The sequence below is a fragment of the Heterocephalus glaber genome, unplaced genomic scaffold (assembly GCF_053883595.1).
Source record: "Heterocephalus glaber isolate CG9 unplaced genomic scaffold, H.glaber_assembly_v1.0 deba00000122, whole genome shotgun sequence".
NCBI lineage: Eukaryota > Metazoa > Chordata > Mammalia > Rodentia > Bathyergidae > Heterocephalus > Heterocephalus glaber.
The window spans coordinates 68,888,306-68,902,328 of NW_028258138.1; positions in this window are offsets into that span (position 1 = coordinate 68,888,306).

Genomic DNA, 14,023 nt, shown 5'->3' on the forward strand with positions numbered 1-14,023 from the left:
ATAAATCTTTTCTCTTTATAAGCTGATTATCTCAGGTATTTGTTGTAGTGAAGTAAAGCTGACTAACGCACCAGGAATCAAAACCTCTGGAGATTGAACCTAGGAACATATACATTTTCAAAGTAAAACAAGTGATGGAACTCATTTGTGTTTGGAACACAAATTCCTGCTGTCTTGACCAAGTAGAAGTTAGTTTCAACAGGCCTCATCCAGGTTGTGAGATGAGGACAAGTCTCTGGGACCCTTAAACTCGTGATTAAAGAGGGGAATCAAGAGGAAGAGGAACAATTTAAACATAAATCAGTAGCTCTAGAATTAAGTTACAAGACCAGGAATAGAAAGAAAAATATAAATGCAGGTATTACACATGAAAATGTAATGAGATAGTTCAATATAAAGTATGATTAGACATGGCGACACTGAGGTTTGAACCTGTGTCCTAGAGCCCGCGTCTTCTCTCCACCTATACAACCACCCCTATCTGTACATACACCTCTGCAAGAGCCTATTCCACTCTTGTTGACTCCCTTTATCTTTTCTACTTATATTGTTCTTTGTTGCTTTGAATTTCACAGTTTCCTTACACTGCTACCTCTACTCCAAGACTTTCAGGAATTTACTTTTTCATGCCTGGAATTTCTTCTCCAGGACTAACTCATTGATCAGATCTGAGATCAAACATCACTCTACCAAGAACTTTCCTTCACCTCCAGTCTAGATCAGGATCAGAGTTATATGTTTCCCTTGTGAAAGTAGCTCCTGGCTACTTTTCCTTCTCTGCACTTCTCATATGTGGAGTAATACTTTTGTGATTTATAATTAATGTTTAACTCTCCCATTGGGGTACAAACTCTACTTAGGCAGTGTTATGGCTTGTGCCTAGGTGTCACTCCAAAACCTCATGCAGTCATAGGTGGGGCTTTTCAGAGGTGGCTTGATCTAGATGCATGATGCTAGGATTAAGGGTGTGTGATTATTAAATCAGTCCACTGCTTGGTTTGGTACCACCCTAATCCCAGTAGCCTAGATACAATATAAAAGGGGCAGAAAGAAGCTGTTAAGGTCCTTTGCTTGCTTCCTTTGCTACCTTCTACCTGCCATGAACTGTTTCTCCTCCGCAATGCCTGTCTGCCATGCCACCAGCCCATTATGGACTGAAACCTCTACAAACTACAAACTATGAGCTAAATAAACCTTTCTTCCCTTAACTTATAGGTGCTGGGTGTTTTGTCTCAGCAACACAAAAAGTAACTAAAGCAGACAGAAACCACATCTTTTAGTCCATAGTCTACTCAGTAACTAGCATAGTGTCAGAAGTATGCAGACTTATATGTATTGGGGAAAGAAAATACAAATACACTTGAATATCTGGAAAGATAAAAATACCATTGTAAAAGTAGAGAAAACAGGAAAGAAAGAAATCAACTGTTTCATTTCAAAAATTAAGAATAAGTTGACAGCAGTAAATGCAGGTGGATATATGAAAAGAGAATAATGATAATAATTACAATTATATTTGACTTTAATGGATAATTAATAATGTATGTTGTACCCAGGGGTGAAAATAATTTAAAATATATAATCATTTTCATGGTAGTTAACTCCTGAGACAATCAAATGAAAATAATACACATAGATAATAATGTCAGAGAGCCACATATTGGAGCTCAAGGAATGCCCATGGCTAGTGAGTGGGAGAACTAAATGAGACTAGTGTGGCTGCAAAGGCAGGAAGCCAAACAGGATGGCATAGTTAAAGAGAGCAAAAGGGAGGAATTTTCAGACTGAAATTTTCAAAGATGCCAAATGCCACAATGAAGATGAATTTGGTGAGACTCCAACAGAATACTGGCAATGACGCAGTTTGCCTCTTGAAGAGTATCCATTCAAAACTTATTATGAAGGATGAGACAAGAGAAATGGGCAACTAGATAAAAGGCTATTGTCAAAAATCAACCAAACATTTATCTGCCAATATAATCCCAACATTTTGAAAAGGCCAGTTTGTCCAGAAGCAGGTAGAGTGGAGGCTTTTAGGATGTCATAAGAAAAAACAAGATACTTCCCTCACCATTCTCCCACTTCCACTCAGGTGCTTGAATTCCACTTTCCTTTTGTACAAGAGCATCTCAGACTCTCCTTAATGCTTGCTGACCTCGAGCTCCCATTATGTGCTCATGTATGGTTAGTCACTGTGCTTCCCTTGTTCTCATTGAAGAAGCACTGAAAAGGGCACCACGATGAAGGCTTGCCCAAATTTTTCCCCTGTTAGAACCCAAATTGATTCTCATCTGAAACCAGTGTGTCAGGCATCCTCAGTGAGTATTTACTGATTGTGATGGATGTTGTGACCCTTGATCCAGTCTCAGTGAATCTATTTGTATTTCAGCAGAACAGAATTTGTTTCATTTATGTATTTGTGAAACATTCCATTAAATGTGAAGGTAAAAATCCATGCATAGTAGTCTTCCTTCTTGAGACACCAATTGGCAAATGTAAAAGGAAAGTGGAAAAACTAAAGGAGAGTGGATTGGGGCAATCACTCTTATGAGGGTTTCTGCTGGTCTATAAAGAACTGACTAGATGAATGAAAAAGCATTTCTGATTTAAAAGTTCCATAAAGCCACAGGTGGCACTGGAAATCAACACCCATACTGGACTGTCTGGCTTACAGCAAACACAGAAGAGCTGAAAGAATGGGACTTGTCCAGTTTGAATCCAGAAGTGACCACCAGAACACTCACTTTGTTCCAGCATTGACAAGAAGATTCATGAAAATTTGTTGGTGGAAAACAGTTCTAACTAACTGCTGCTCTCTGTCCTTAATATTCTCAACCACCATCATCTTCCTTTTGTGTCCATTTCATTTGGCAAACATTCCCATGTCTGGGAATACCCATCCATAGTCTTCTAGTACCAACAGTATAGGTGATCAGTTCCCAAGTTGTTCACATATGACCTTAATAATCCGTGACCAGTCCTGGGAGAAGGCAGAGAAGGGAGAGGGAAGTTAAATTACATTGACCCCTTTGATGTGAGCCTTTCCTCTCCTGCTTCCCTATCTACCCAGTGAATAGTTTTTGCTCAATACAAGAAGCCCTAGATAGATGAAAAGGTTCTCATGCCTTTGTCTGTAACTTCATGATATACCAGCAGTGTATCATCTAGAAAGCAAAGGAAGTAGTGGCAGCCCCTCTCCTCAGATCACATCTGATATTATCTAACCCACGCTAAGAGCCACTGTTTATTAGGGATGAAGTAAGACAGACAGCGGCCCTCAAAATCATGCCATATAAAGTCAAGTTGAAGGAATTGGGATCATTCTGCTTAAAAACAATAACCTGGGATGAGAATAGACAGTAATGCCAACCTTTTAGAAACCAAGTTCCCAAACTGCGATCCAAGACTCACTTTTTTAATCACAAAGTGCTGACTGCAATTAAACTTGAATACTGAAATTTTACTTTAGAAAAAACAACATGGTGAATTGGCTTGTGAGCCAACAGAGAAGTTTCTGTATGCCCACTGTGGCACACTTGCCATAGATTTGCCGTCATGAATATAGGATGAGAAAATAGGAGAGTAACAATGCATTGTTGGACTGAGCAAATATTGGTATTTCCATCTTCCTCACTAGACTCTATGAATGCAATGACCATTTGTTATTTGCATTGGGGGTAACAGCACACATCTGGGCCTGTAAGAGGCACTCAATACAGATTCGTTAAAAAATGAAACATTCAAATGTTTAAAGAATTTCAATGTGAGAAGATTAGATTTGCATTTTGCTGTTCCAAATAACAGAATCAGGAACAATGGCTAGATGGTTTAAGGGTGTCTGTTTTGTGTCTGTATAAGAAAGAACTTCTGCAGAGAGGAAGCACTTTAGGGAAAGAAAACCACTTCATCCTTAGAACTATCTAACACAGTCTAACCAAATTTGGGGCAGTGACGGTGCGGAAGAGATTTAAACATCAAGTGTTTTTACCCAGATCATAGACCTCAGTCCTGGCTAAAAGCAAGAGAGTTTGTTTTGTTTTTTACTTTGGTGTTTAATACAAATTCCTAGGCACAATCACCAGAAACTTGATTTCAATTGGTCTAGGGCATTATTAGTCTAGATGAAATGAGGTTCCTTCAAAACTTAATATTCTATGATTCTACATCTGAAGAAATGGAGATTCCTTTCAAAGCATCCTAATTTTGATAACTACATGCCTAGTTCATCAGAGTTCCTCTAACATTGAATACGTAAATGAGCTAGCTAAAGACATATTCCAAATAGGAAGGTAGAAAATAGGAGTCAGGAGCAAGAAGGACAGGGAGAGAAAGAGAGGGACAGGAAGAAAAGGAGGAAGGGAGGGAGGGCGAAGGGGAGGGAGGTGTAAGGAAGAGGGGGAGAAAGAGCAAGAGATATTAAAGTGTATATCTTAATTTTTTAGTTTGAAAATTCTAAATAATTATATTTGCACTAAACCAAAACTTCAGAAAATGTTGGCTGTCCAAATATGCAAAGTTCTTTTCCTGAAGTTTCCTGATATGGAACCATCAGCAGTTGGATCACCAGTAGGCGTGGATTTAATCAAAGATCTCAAAATTCTCAAATTGTGTTTGAGACCTTTCAGCCTGAGGACTGAAAATATCGAAAGTGAATGGGAGAGTACATATGGCTGTTAGAATGCAAGTAGGTGACAATTAGATAATTGCATATGCTGCTTTTTATCCCGAACTATTTTAGTAAAAGTCTGCTCTTTGGTAAATGAATAATTCACTTGTATTTTGAATTTATTTTAAATGTGTCATATTTGAAGCCAGGCTAAGCTATATTTAAATAATTTATTACTTTTTAATAGGTTGAGAAATGGTTTGGGATGTTGCTCTGGACAGATGAAGCTGGCTACCTACTAAAATGGAAAGGATGGGCCCTAATCTTTTCCTTCTATCCAGTAACTAAGGCCAGTCCAATTTGTTGTCTTCTGTAGTTTCAGGTTTCTCTTGAACTGCCTTCCAAGTTCTTAATAATGTTGGCTAAGGGGGTTCAGAACTTACTTGCCACCACCTATGACTCCCAATGATTGAGGACTCAACTTCTCTACATCTGTATCCTTAGAAGAGAGTATACTTCTATAATAAATTTCTAATAGTATTAAAATACAAAGATCTTAAAGTGTATTGAGACAAACATGTAATTATTTTTTTATTTTCCAGTACCAGGGATCGAACTTGGGGCCTTGTGCTTGCCAGACAGGCATGGTGCCACTGAGCTACATACCTGGCATAAAGCAGGTTGGGCTGTGCAAAGACATAATGCCATATCCATAACAAGGATTCCAAGATACTACAAGTGCAGAGGCAATGGTCAGTTCTTCAAACAGAGGCAGGTATGGGACATTGTCCTCAGAGATTGAAATTCTAAACAATATATTTGAACAGAGATTTTAGGTGTGATACCCACATTTTGGGTAAAAAAAAAAAAAAAATCTTCAGAAATTGAAAATACTATTACCTTCAAGAAAAATCTCACCTAAAAAAAAAAGAAAAAAATCTCACCTGGTACTTTTTAATAAGACACATGACCAAATAATTTTATTTATCAGACCATTTTTAATGTTTCATTTATAATTAATTCAAAAATACAGCAGGAAGGGAAGTAGGAGCATTGTGATTTATATGTATAATGACCCCCAAAAGTCTTTGTACTCAAAGGTGGGACTTTTGGAACAACTGGGTCAGGGAGTCCTATACTTATCACTAGATTAATCCATTGATTAGCTCTTAGCTAAATGTGGAGGGCCTGGTTGGAGAAGGTCAGTCACTGGAGACATGATTTGAAGGGTGTATCTCTCCCCCCATCTCCTCTTCACTCCCTTCCTGGCTCCCACGGGTTGAACAGGCCATTCTGCAATGTTGTTTCTGTTTTGGATCCAGCTGACCATGGAATGAACACTCCAAAACCATGAGCCAAAATAAACCTTTCCTCTTTCAGTTGTGAGTGTCAAGTATTTTATTCTAGTAAGACAAAACTAGGTACCAGTGGAGTCATTACTGTGACTTTACCTGACCCTATAGTTTAAAAGACTTTGAAATTAACTTGTGAAAGGTGTTTAGAAATTTTTGCAAAAGAGGCTAGTGAAAGCTTAAAATGATTTCAGCAGAGCCTAATGGAAAATTCTAATCAAATCTCAGAAGACCAGATTGGAATGCAGACAATAAGGGCCAGACTCATGAGGTTTCATAAGTCCTCATGGGAATGAGGACTCTAATAGATATTAGACTAGAGGCCATTCATATCACATTTTGACAAACAATTTGCCTACATTTTGCCCCCATATCCTAAGATATTGTATGTGGCTAAATTTAAAGGAGACAGACTAATTAATCTGGTAGGAGAACTTTCAAGGCAGCTCAAGCTGTGAAATAGATACTGCTGGCTACCCTCAGACAGATTTACAGTGAGAATCAGGAGCAAAAAAAAAGTGAAAATTTTGCAGCTTGATCAGAAAGGAGACACCTATAAAGTTGAGGCCAAAGAGAATATGGTTGCTCAACAGATTAGTACCGTTATAGAGAAACCAAGTGCATTGCATCAAGACAATAAGAAAAAATGGCTTGTGGGCATCTCAGGAAATTCCCAGATCCTATGCATCACAGTAAACTCCTTTGAAAGACTGCTTTGAGAAGAAAGCCCCAGGGTTCCCTACTCATTCAGAGCCACCCAGGGAGATGTATCCCCAAGTCAAGCCATTCCAGTACTTAAAAGTCACTGTAGCCATGGTCCAAGTGGGTCTGGCTACTGCTGGAGCTGGCACAAAACTTGACATCATCCATGTGGTACTTAATGTTTTTTGTTTGTTTTTTGTTGGGGTTTTTTTTTTTTTTTTTTTTTTGGTACCAAGGATCAAATTCGGGACCTTGCACTTGAGAATGTGGTACTTAATTTACAAGCACTCAGAGCATAAGAGTTTTGGGGTCAGGCTTCTACCTAGATTTCAGTGGAAGGCCTTAGAGGGCATGCAATGTGCCTGAGTGGGTAGTGTGTGAAGCTGTGAAAGTGAAGCCAAAAGTGCATTGGAGATTCTAGGAAGTTGGAGATACCAAGATTTTGGAGCATCTGTTGAGGAAATCTACAGGCAGCAGGTTGAGCCAGCCTAAGAGAAAAGTTATGAGGGCTGCAATCATCAGAGCCATATGAATAGGGCTGCCTAAGCCCTTTGGAGCTCATGTCTTGTCACCACACCACCTGGATGATGGACGTGGAGCTAAAGGATTTAACATTTACCCTGCTGTGGTTTTGTCTTCCTTTGGTTTGAATCCTTTCTATGCCCATGCTCCTCCCTTTTGCCATGGGAATATTTACTATGTGTCACTGTATGTTAGAAGTATTTAACTTTCTTTTTGACTTTTACGGGGTTCATGGCTGAAATATGTCTTGAGCCTCAGAGGAGACTTTGGACTTGGACTTTTGAGCAATATTAGAAATTTTAAGATTTTTGTGACCCTTGGAAATAGGCTAACTATATTTTACATGAGACAGACATGAACCTTTTGGGGGCCATGGGAAGAATGTTATGGTTTAGATCTAAAATGCCCCACAAAAGTCTCACTTGTTGAAAGGTAGGGCTTTTGGAAGGTAAGTGAATCACTGGAGTGCTATTTTCATTGGTGGATTAATTCACTGATGAGATTATAGTTAAATGTACTGTTAGGATGTGGGGCCTGGTTAGAAGAGGTAAGGCACTAGTGACATGTCTTTTGAAGTTATATCTCTATATCTCTCCCAAGCTCCCTCCTCCTTCTCTATCTCTCTCTCTCTTCTCTCTCTCTCCCTCCCTCCTGGCAATTATGAGCAGTTTTCCTCCACCAGGCCCTTCTGCCATGCTGTTTCTGCCTTTGAACCAGCTGACCATTGACACTCTGACACCCTAAGCCAAAATAAACCATTCCTCTTTAAATTACAGATGCCATGTACTTTGTCCCAGTGACTGGAAAGTGGCTAATATAAGGAGACTCTAGAGTAATTGAACTTTGCAATTTTCAATATGATTGCAGAAGACTTTGCTAAGAATGTGATATTTCACTAAGGACTCTAAGAAGGTGAGGGAACTATTCAGACACATGTCTGGAGAAGGAAAATTGAAAGCAAAGAGAATATCCTGGAGTATTGGAAGCCAGTATGGTCACTGAACACATATAACAAGAAAAAAGGAGACATTAGAACACTAGCTCATAAACAAGTGTGAAGAGCCTTGTAGACATTTTTAAAGATTCGGGCTGACTCTGGGTGAAATGTGAATATATTTAAGGTTTTGAGCAGAAGAATAATCTGACTTTGGCTTACAAAAGATCCACAGTTTTGTCTAACATGTTAAAACTCTGCTTATAGGGGGCCAGGATTGAAGCAGGGGGATAGTCAGAAAAAATATTGCAATAAAATAGGTAAGAAGATGGTGGCTGGGATCACAGTGATAGCAGAAATATTAAGAAATGATCAGAAACAAGATACACAAGTATATTGAAGATAAACCCAGTCAATTGTGCTAATTGCATTGAAAATAATATATGAATTAAAAGATAAGTAAAGGATGACCTTAGAGGTTTGGGTTCAAACAACTGGAAGGAAAGAGTTGTCCTTTACTATGGGACATGTCTTTTATAAATTCAAATGGAGGGGGCTGAGGGATTTAGCTCAGTGGTTCTGCTGCCTGCCTTGCAAGCACAAGGTCCCAAGTTTGATCCCTGGTACCAAAAAAAAAGCTAAATTCAAATGGAGAATTGAGTAAGGACATGGTGTGTCCATCTCACATCCATGTGAAAGTTCAAGAAATAAACATTTGAGAGTCTTCAGATGTTGTACAGTATATGTATGAGCATGAATATAGACAAAATAGGGAAGACATCTGAGGATTGAACCATAAGGACTCTAGATTTAGATATCAGGAAGATAAGAATGCATCACCCAAATGGTCAGAGATGGGATAGTCACCAAGGCATGAGGAAACTAAAAGAGTGTGATGTCCTGAAAGCTAAGTAAAGAAACCATTTCAAGAAGAATAGTATAATCCAACATGTTAAAAGTGACGGTATAGCAGTGACAATGGAAGCTGAGAAATGATCTGTCTTTAGCAATGAGGAAGGTGTTGATAGTCACTAGAAGAGTAGTTTGGTTGGAACAGAGGAGGTAAAATGGCTGAGTAGAATGGCTTCACAACAGGAGAAAGTACAGAGGTCAGGTATAGACAGTCCACATAGCCTTCACTGACTGATAACAAAGAACTAAATAGATACCATATAGTATTGCCCATTTAAGCAGAACTCAGTACACATAAAATGGACCTGTGTACCTACTCTCAGAGGAAGAAAAGAGCTGCTACCTGTTTCTAACATGGTGAGACATTTTTTAAGTGCCCATGTTGTCTACCTCCCTGGCTTCTGCTCTTGTTCAATTTGACAATCTTGATGGCAGGCTAGGATTTCAGCTCCAAGCAATTTTGTAGACCATAATACAATTCCACACCCCAAATTCCTCAGGCCTCCACCCAATCAATAAATTGCAGTTAATGCCCTTAGGAAAAATGGTCTCTGATGAGACTTGGTGTTAACAGCCAATCCAACCCCATTAACTTCCACATCTGGAAATAAGGTGAGTAAGGAAAATGAGACTGATGGCTTCAATTTAGTTCTCATTTATCAGCATCACAATAACCTGACTCAACTACATACAATTCAGGGTGATTGGATGAATTTGCTGAGTAGAGGTCCAAGAAAATATAATAAGGAGGCTGAAGGTCAGGATCCAGGATTACTCCTAGCTATTTCAAAGCACCAGGTTTAGAGTCAGGGAGCAAGAATAAAAAGACACCAAATAAGAAGCTCAGAGGCTCCAGTCCAGAAAATTGATCAGTGCTGATGTTGCTTCTCTGAGACTTTTGACCCTTGATATATAATCTCAAAAATAAACAATAATTGCATAAACTTTACATTTCTATAATGTAATACCCTCTAAAATGCATCATTGTCTTATTTTTCTTAAATACCTTAGCAAGAAATAATATTCTCCATTTCATAGATGGAAAAATGGGGCCAGGGATTTAGCTCAGTGGTTCCAGCACCTGTCTGGCAAGTACAAGGTCCTGAGTTCAATCCCCAGTACCAAAAAAAAAAAAAAAGAGTAGCATAGATGGAAAAACTGAGCCTGGAGAGGATGAGAATAGTGAATGGTGATGGCCAAGAAAGAGCATATTTTATTTCCGTGAATAACTAACTCCCTGAATGAGACAAAGAATTGGCATTTGAGTTTGACAAAATTTGAAAATATGTGTAATGGAGTGAAAAAGATTTTACCAATAAACATAAAATTTCTCTTTTTTCTTAAAATGTTTTGTTAGGTTTTTATTTATTAATATATGTTTGAATTACACAATGTTTACATTCCTTTGTGGAGTTGGTACATGTACATAACATACCTTAACTCTTTTTTTCATCCTCTTTCCCTCCCTTCTACCCCTCCCTCCATCTCTTGATCCTCTTCCCATTTGAAAAAGACCTGTCTCCCTACTTTCATTATCTTTCATTTTTGTTCTTTATTTATATTTTTAGTTTCTCACATAAGAGAAACCATGTGATATTAAGCTTGTGTGTCAGATTTATTTCACTTAACATTATGGTCTCAAGGTGCATTTTCCTACTAATGACTCAAGTGTATCCTTATTTATGGCAGAGTGGTACTATCTCATGCATAAATAGCACATTTTCTTTATCCATTCTTAAGGAGAAAATTGTTCAGTGTTAGGAAATACCTTCATAAACAGCAGATTCTGATTTACCCAGAAAAATCCAAATTTTTGCCTTTCATCCCAGAGAAATTATTAATATTGCCCACTTTCACTTATATTTACCACATATAAGCTACCTGAGTGGAAGTAGGTGAGAACATGATATCAGAGACCCTTGCAGTGGATGCCAATCTCCTGCTTGGTGCTACAATGCATGGTGAGAAGAAAGACTTAGAAACAGAGACAGGGAAGTGGAATGACCTGTGCTTGAGCAAGCAAAGGCTCTGAAGAGCCAGAACTGTCGATATCTATTGGTGACACAATCATTGTTAGGTTGGGGTAAGGGGGCTGCACGTAGTTACTAAGGATATGTTTCTGTTGCAGGCAAGGCTTGTAAAAGAAGAGACAAAGCATTCTTTTTGTTAGGCTGGGAACAGAATTTGGGTAAGAGTCACTCTGACCTCAGCTTTGTGTTATCTCATATACTTTGGTCAGACTCACTTCTTAAAATAAGCCAAATGCGGGGTTAACTCTTTACAGTCTGCACAGCTGACAGCCTGCTTTGGGCATAATCAGTAGGGTAGTCTCCCACAAGGTGACCCTGCTCAAGAGCAAGGGTTATCAGGAAATGAAGTAGACAAGGATTAGCCAAACTGCTCTGCTTTTGACATAAACAGGAATAGAGAAAAGAAACAGAAGAGAAAAATGAGTGAAGAAACTAAATATATGATGTGTGACTAGGGCACTGTGTGAGGTTCATGGCCAAATTCCCTTTCCCATAGCAAAGTAGCCAAAGGAATTTCAAAGACAAGAACATCTGATCTCCAATTTGAAAATGTTTTTGTTCCTACAATGTAAAATCTTGTTGTATCTTGCCTCTCCCCCACTTCACTCCAGTCTACTATATATGTATACACTTTAAGTTAGATTTTGATAGAGAAATTACAGAAATATGAGTGTCACAGCTAGGGCTAAGAGACAGAACATAGAGAACACACAAAGGAAAAGTAATGATGGAAAAACTGAAATATGGGAAAACAGATCTTCAGAGCCAGAGGTGACCAAGAATAGGTAAGCCTCTAGGAATTCACAAAATCCACAGAACCAGGGTTGGCACTTTAGGACAATGTCCTATAATTTTCAAAGAGTAGAAATAACCAGCTCATACTTAGATTTCATAAATAGTAACTACAGTATGAATTTATAGTTGATTGGTAATCAGAAAAGCCATTGAAATTCCTTAAGTATTGTATTCAAACTTAAACCTATCAATTTATATTTATTCATCAGTGAATCAATGTGAAGTTAAGGCTCCTGCTACCATGAGCCTATTTATGGGAGTCTCCCATTGTCTTTCTTATCTAAACTCATTTGTAATGTAACATCTAATTTCTGTAGATGAAAAAAAGTAATCTAATTGCAGAACTCTTCTAGACTTACATTTTTAAAAAATTTTGCATATGTTTTTCCCATTCCTAATTTGAAAGTTCTTAACAACTTGTTATATTAAATCTTTCCAAGAAAGCTTAGCTTTCTTATAAATACTTTCTTATTGCATTAATATCCCTTCTATTTGTAATATTCAACAAAAATTATACAGTTAGGATACCAGATGCAAAAAGCATAAGCACCATTGCTAACAATGTAATCAACTCTTGAGAAGCAGAAACATCACCTGAGGGAAGGACAGTACCATATGTTCTGCCACCACACGTGGCAGTGGTGTTCCATGTTTTACAGAGGAAAGCATGATCTCTGTTATTCCAGATACTTGTAGAGGTTTGTTTCAAAAGCAGCTGTTGAATTTCCTGAACTATTGGGCAACGGCAACTATGGCCATACCTTGCACTCTTGCTGTCAGATTCCCAGACCCTCCATGTGGTACTTCCTGTGACCTCTTCCATTCCTGCAGGTGAACTCTGAGGTAGGAGGTAAAGCAAGAACATATAAACAACAGGAAGCCATCAGCAAGAATCAAGAAACCAAACTGAATAAGGACAACTATGTCAAAACATCAGGAAACTAATATATAAAGGTCATCTTGCCCCCCACCCAAAGACTCCCAGGCACCCAGAAAAAAGTACCTATATCCAACCTCATTTGCATTGCAATTTTGACCTCCCTCTACCCATGACCTCCCTCTACCCATGCTTTAAAACACTATGACATGTACTATAAAAACCTTGTATGGTCAAAAATCCCCCTTCCAATAGGTGGGCTGATTCAAGTATCACACTGGGCCATGACTTCTGTCAACCCCAAACTATAGATCCTCCCATAATGCCAGGACCTTTAGAGATGGACTAACAACCCAAAGCAAGGCTATGAGCTCTTCTCATTGGCCCACTCCCACCTTGTGAGAGTGTACTTTCATTTCTTGCACTTTAATAAATCTTACTCTTGTTACTTCTTTTGAGTGCCTTGCTCAATTCTTTGGGGTACAAAGAACCTGGAAACAATTCCCCCCAAGACCTTCCATCTGATAACCTGACCAAGAGTTCAGAGCACAGCCTTCCCTATGGGGAAAAAATCACCCCATTCCTAACTGAATATACATACTATGGGACAGGCTTTGAAGGAGGGTCAAACTTCAGTGAAGCCTCGGAAAAGAAGCCTTCTACTAAAGCCAGACAGAAAGCTCCCAGAGATTCTCAAGGAGATGTGGTAACATTTAGTGGTAATGACTAAATGTGTGTATTCTGTGTAAATTAGGACTCTCTTCTTTGGCTGGAAAGGGCAGAGAGCTAAATCTAAGCAGCAGTCAGAGAAAGCAAATTTTCTCCTAATCAGAAAAGTACAATCATGGTGAAGTGGAGCTGGCAAATGGAGCTAGTAAGAGTAATTAGGCTCTTTTTTTCATTCCCTCCAAACTGCAAGAAAAGAAAGGTGGGCATCTGAGAAGGAGGAAGTTAAAACTTTCTGAAAGACGACATTGTTTATTAATTGAGGCTAGGTTATGGTTGACAATTGTTTTGGTAAAGAAGTCCTGGAGAGACCAACAGCCTGGGGAAGTGCATGAATTTACAGGAGCTTCTGATATCAGAAATTCTAAAGTGTTAACATTATTTCTTTAAAGTTATAGATTTGTAAAGAGATTAATTAATCATGATAAGCAGTCAATAGGTGAGATTTCTAACTGTACATAAGTTTCCTGTTTCCTTAGATTTTACTCCTCTTGTAATATTTAATAATACATGGGGGGAGGGGTAGTAAAAAAGGTTGATGTTTTTCTAAGAAAGGCAAAATTGGGT